Here is a 6000-nt window from a genome sequence, read left to right on the forward strand (position 1 = left end):
CCCTCAGTCTCTCCAAGTCCCCCCTTGCCCGTTATTTGAGTACAACCTTGGGGACCGTAAAGGAGAGAAGCTTGGCATGTGCCCAGGAGGTGATGCTCAAAGGGCCGTTTACATCAGGACAGGAGCCAACTGGAAGAAGGGCATTACCGAGAGGACACTCCAAAATCAATCCTGGAGGAAGAAAGCAATTTCCAACCTGCGAGTAAAGTGGAAGAATCAAGAGCTCTGAGATTTGATCAAGTGAGTTTCCAAGTCAGACCATCTGAGCAAACAGAAAGTCAGAAAGCTAGTGTGAGCGTTGAACTGGAAGATGGAAAAGGAGTAGGTAACAGTGTGCCGGAGACCGGTCCGAGAATATTATCATCATGTATGCTCCACAGCTGTTCTCTCCTGTGGGCATGCTTTGCAGATTTGGGGGATATCCTTGAATGAACAATATTGCTCTACTGGACACATTCCTCATGGCCCAGTTCAGTATAATCCATTCTAGGCCTCTGTGAAGCTTCCTTAGATCACGTCAACATGTAAGAGTCCCAGCTTCCTCTGACATCACAGCACTTGTCTCTGTCCCTCATTTGGCAATGACTCCTGTGATTGCCTCAGGACACCTTTGGAATGGTGGTTTTATTTTTACTTAAGACTTACATTTGTTTGATTTTCTGTGGTTGTGTCTAATATAATCTTATTAGGTTATGAAATCATATCTTCCTTCAGTATGAAGATATGGAGCTTTTATTATTTTACTCGAGGCCCGGTGCATGAAAATTCATGCACTGGAGAGGGGGGTCCCTCAGCCTGGCCTGCCCCCTCTCAGTGGCAGGAGCCCTCAGGGGCGGGAGGTGACCCGGGGATCAGGGGAAGGCGACGCCCATCACACCACTGCAAGCCTCAGCTGGCCCTGGTTACCTGAGCCTCAGGCAGCCCTGGGTGGCTGAGCACCCACCATCCGAAGCTTGCCTGCACCTCGGGACGGCTCTGGGCATCTGGGGGGCTGAAAGGACTGGGGGACTCAAGAGGCAGGCGCACAACAGGGCTGAGGGGACTGGGCGCCGCCATATTGTGGTTGTGGGCACTGCCATATCTGAGTACGTGGCAGTCAATTAGCATATTCCTTCCTTATTGGCTGTGGGTGCCACCATCTTTGAGGGCAGGACAGTCAATTAGCATATTCCCTCCTTATTGGTGTGGGCACTGCCATCTTTGCGATGCATGAGGGTCAATTAGCACATTCCCTCTTTATTAGATAGGATATCTCCCTTTATTTTACTTTATTTTTTAAATTCTCACCTGAGGACATGCTTAGAGAGAGGATGGGAGAGAGACAGAGAGAGAATCCAGTTGGCTCTACCTGAGGCATTTGTTCTTTCTCTTGACCAGCCGAGACCAAGACACCTTAACTGCACAAAAATTAGGTCTATAAATCCTGCCCAAAGTGAATCCTGGTATTCTTACCAAAGAATAATGGAAAATAGACTCCCAAATAAAGAACAGCTGGGAGGACTGATGTACATTATCCTATCTAATAATAGAGTAACATGTAAATTACCATCACTCCGCTACGCCCACGATTGGGCGGCAGGAGGCTGGGGGACGGGACTCGGGGTGGCCTATCCGGCCATTGAGAGGCAGGGATCCGCTGCAACTGAGGGGGGCTACCCTGCTGTTGAGAGGCGCAGGGCGCCCCCTGTGCCTCTCAACGCCGCTGAGGGGGCCTGCCGCGGACACCCAGCTGCGCCTCTCAATGGCAGGGTAGCCAGGTGTCCGCGGCAGCCCCTCTCAACAGCAGGGTAGCCCCCTTCAGCGGCCGTGGACCATCAAAAGCGGGGGAGCTGGGTGCCTGTCTGCTCCGGCATCAGGCCTTTCAGAAGCCTCCGCTGAGCCGGAGCACCAGCGGACAGGCACCCAGCTCCACTGCGAAAAGCGAAAGCGTGTAGGGGACCCTACACGTGCATGATTCAATCATGCACTGGGCCTCTAGTAGTCCAATAAATGTAACTGTGAGGCTTCATAGATCAAGGTTCATTCTGGTGAATTAATTTTTAAATCAGTTTAGAAAATTGAGCAGGTGGAATGAGCATGGGGCAAAGAGGTTATTTAAAATTGGAATATAACCAGAGGCTTTAACCTTGGGCAGACTTGGCCCAGGAGTATGAGAATGAGCTTTGGGACAGGAAGCACAATCAGGTCAAGTAGGAATGCAGGGAGTGGGCAGAGTGCCAGGTGAGGATACTTACAGGATTCAGACCTTACTTTCTACTCAGAAACCCCTTAAGGTCATGTTTGCAAAGATTCCAACTGGTTCACGCTGAATTGAAGCTCTGTGTGTGAAAGATAATGATTTTATGGTGAAAGGACAAAGGGACAAATTAACAAAATATAGCGATGCTATACCTGACATGGATCCCTAGTACCCAGGTAGCATCTAGGTTGCATAGAATTGTATTCAAGAACACCTGCAGTGGGTGAGATAAGCTGCCCACTTATTCCTCAGGCATCACCAAACTAACACAAAGGTCTTAGAAATGCTTTTTTATTCATTCAGTATCTGAATATACTCACACGTCTACACAACATTTATTAACCAATTTTACTTTGGAACAAGAATAATACCTTAAGCCTGAAAATAAACTACGATTGACTGTATGGAGTTTAAAAAAATAATGATTTATATACAATATGTATTTCTAGTCTTTGTGTTACTTTTTACTGCTTCTATTATCTTAAAGAATAGTAAGTGCACAGCTTACTCTGTAAGAAGATTCTAATTTCTGTATTCTCAGCAGTGGACCCCAAAACTCTCATGTCTTCCCTAAAACAGAAAAAAGTTATTGAGAAAATAAGATTCTTTTAGAGTGAAGAGAGCTAATCTCAGCATGAACACACTTTGAAGAAAGATTCGGTTACACAGGTTGTTCAGCACTGAACAGGATACTTTACATTACTAGTGAATATAATAAACCTAGACAGAAAAAAGAGGTTGACTGCACATAAAGAAGTGGAGACAAGAAAAATCAACATCTTATTTTCTTAGTATGTGGAAGAGAGTTGAGAACCAGTGAGTAGCTGCTTGATTATTTTTGATAAACAGGAGGAACAAGAAGACCATCAGTCCCATTTCCATGGGCAAATACAGAATTTCAGTGAGAGAACAGGCATCGCTAAACTGATGAGAATTCTTTAATCCATGGTTAAATATTTGAGCTCTACTTCTAAAATTATGTTTATACCTGTTACTCTCTTACTGAGGAGTGTTCTAATACGTGTGAGTTTAGTTTACTTCTTGGGTTAAAGGAACTATAAAATAAAATGAGCAAGTTTTCATTTTTATGGATTCCAAGGATTCAGTAGGAAGATGGGTTCATACCTTCCCTTTCCTTTCTATAGCTAGCCATGTACGAAAGGAATTTTAAGAGATGTGTTCTGCAAAATGAAGCTCACTAAGAATAAAACTAAAAGAGAAATAAAAATACAGAGCAGCTATCTGAATGTTATACCTTCCCAACAACTATATTTAAACATTTCATCCAATGCACATAGGAACTATTGGATATGTTGTACTTAGTTCCCCTCTATAAAGATAGCATCGGAGATGCCAGACAAAAGCACTGATTATACATGTCCCACAATCACTATTTAACATGAATATTGCTATTGGCACACATTGAAGCACTTAAACCCAATTTGCATATGGCTAGGAAGTAGTAATACTGGACTTAGGGGCACATTACAGTGTTTTTAACTCCACACGCAGACACTAAACCAATGTGGAGACTAGCAATTTTACCAACTACAGAGCACTTTCTAACACAGGAAAATAAAGGAAGCATGTTATATATTGGTGGGAATATATTTTATGAAATAAAGTCCTTCTAAGAAAAAAAATGTTCTTATATCATTTCCTCAGGGCAGCAAACTAGGGTGTTGTGTGTACAATATTAATATTACTATTTAGTATTACTGTGGCGGGTGCATAAAAATGTGTGTGTTGGGGGTAAGCAAATAAGTGCAGAAGATACTGCAGTCTCAATGCAGTTTCCCAGCTCTGGGGGGATTACTGACCCGAGTTCCCAATTCCAGAAAGAGCTTCCTCAAGGCAGCAGCCTCTCTGACTTCTTTGCCAGCTGGTGGTTGGAACCTTTGCTTACAAAGGTGCCGAGATAGCTGAGGCCAGCATGCTGGCAGCCCATCTTGCGTCACTATCTAAAGATGTCTCGTTTCTGATAGCAGCAGTGGGGACAAAAGATCTGTTAGATCGCAGTGGAGCAATGAACCAGATGAAATTGCTTTGGGGAATCTCAGTCTAAAATATTGCAGGGAAAAAATAAAATAAAATAAAATATTCCGGAGAAACATGCATTTGTCTCCCAAAAAGGCAAAACTAGGATCATCTCAATCTGAAGACTTATGTACTGCTGTTAGGCATAGAAAACATCAACCACAAAAATGCAGCAACACTAATGTATTTTAAAATTCCAGAAAGATTATAACATGACTTTTAAAAAGAATCGTAAGTGGCAACACAATATGTGAGTTCCCCCAAGCAGTGAACAGTTAGTTCTTCCTAAGGACCTTCTTACCCCTCACCCAATTTTTAAAAAATAAGCAGCTTAGTTCCTTGATGGAACACTCTGACAAAGAAGTGCTTTAGTGTAAGCTTATTTTCCCTTCACTAGCTTCAGGTTAAATCTGCCTGAGGTTTCAGAATAACATTTCTAAGATGAAAGAACTTTAAAAGTCAGGTACAGAATGCTAGCGCCAAATGGAAATAATGGAGATAAATATTTACTCCATGTCTGGTATGCAGCACATGCTGAACAAAACGGTAGTAACCGCTGTTCACCTGAGCGTATGTTCTAATGTATGTGTGCTGGGTTGTGTGTGGAGGGGAAGGGGAGGGAATCTGAAAAATTTTTGAAACGATAAACAAATAAATGGACAAGATAATTTCCAGTACTGGTAAATTTAGGATGAAGGGAAGTCAGTGTGATATGAGAGGCAATGACTGTTGGGAAAGGGGAAGAAGGGGGCTGAATTGTATTAATTTGCTAGAGAAACACCTTGCTAAGCAGGTGTATTTAATGTAAAGCTGGAATGACTAGAAAATAACTCATTTAAAGATCCAGGGTTAGAGCATTCCAGACAAAGGAAACAGTATGGGCAAATTCGCTAAGCAGGCTATTGAGGAAAAGAAGGCTAGTGTAACACGGTAGGAAATGAGGCCTGAGATAGGCCAGGGCCAGATCTTGGAGGGCTTTGTGTAATTTGATAAAGGCTGTGGGTTTTCTTTAGGATGCATTAAACAGTGGGATAATATATTTTGATTTACATTGTTTTAAAATTTTTATTGAATTTATTGGGGTGACATTGGTTAATAAAATATAAGTTTCAAGTGTACAATTCTATAATGCATCATCAGTTTATTGTATTTTGTGTTCACCACCCAAAGTTAAAACTTTGTCACCATTTATCTTCCCTTTACCTTCTTCTACCTCCTGTCACCCCCCTTTCTTTCTGATAATCACCATACTGTTGCCTGAGACTGAGTATTTTTTTAAAAACTTTTGCTTAATCCCTTCACCTTTCTCATCCAGCCCTCAAACCCCCTTTCTCTCTGACAGCTGTCAGTCTGTTCTCTGTATCTATAAGTCTGTTTCTATTTTGTTTGTTAGTTTATTTTATTCATTAGGTTATACACACAGGTGAAATCCTAAGGTATTTGTCTTTCTCCAACTGGCTTATTTCACTTAGCATAATACTCTCCAAGTCTATCCATGCTGTGGAAAAAAGTAAGATTTCCTTCTTTTTTATACCCAGGTAGTATGGCCAATAGACATATGAAAAGATGCTCAACATCCCTAATTATTAGAGAAGTGCAAATTAAAACCACAATGAGATACTTCCCCACAACTCTCAGAATGGTTATCATTAATTAATGATTTACATTTTAAAAATATCATTCTGGTTGCTTGCTGGAGTAGAAACAGGGCAAGTGTGGCAGGA

This window comes from Cnephaeus nilssonii, assembly GCF_951640355.1.
Source record: "Cnephaeus nilssonii genome assembly, chromosome: 10".
Lineage (NCBI taxonomy): Eukaryota > Metazoa > Chordata > Mammalia > Chiroptera > Vespertilionidae > Cnephaeus > Cnephaeus nilssonii.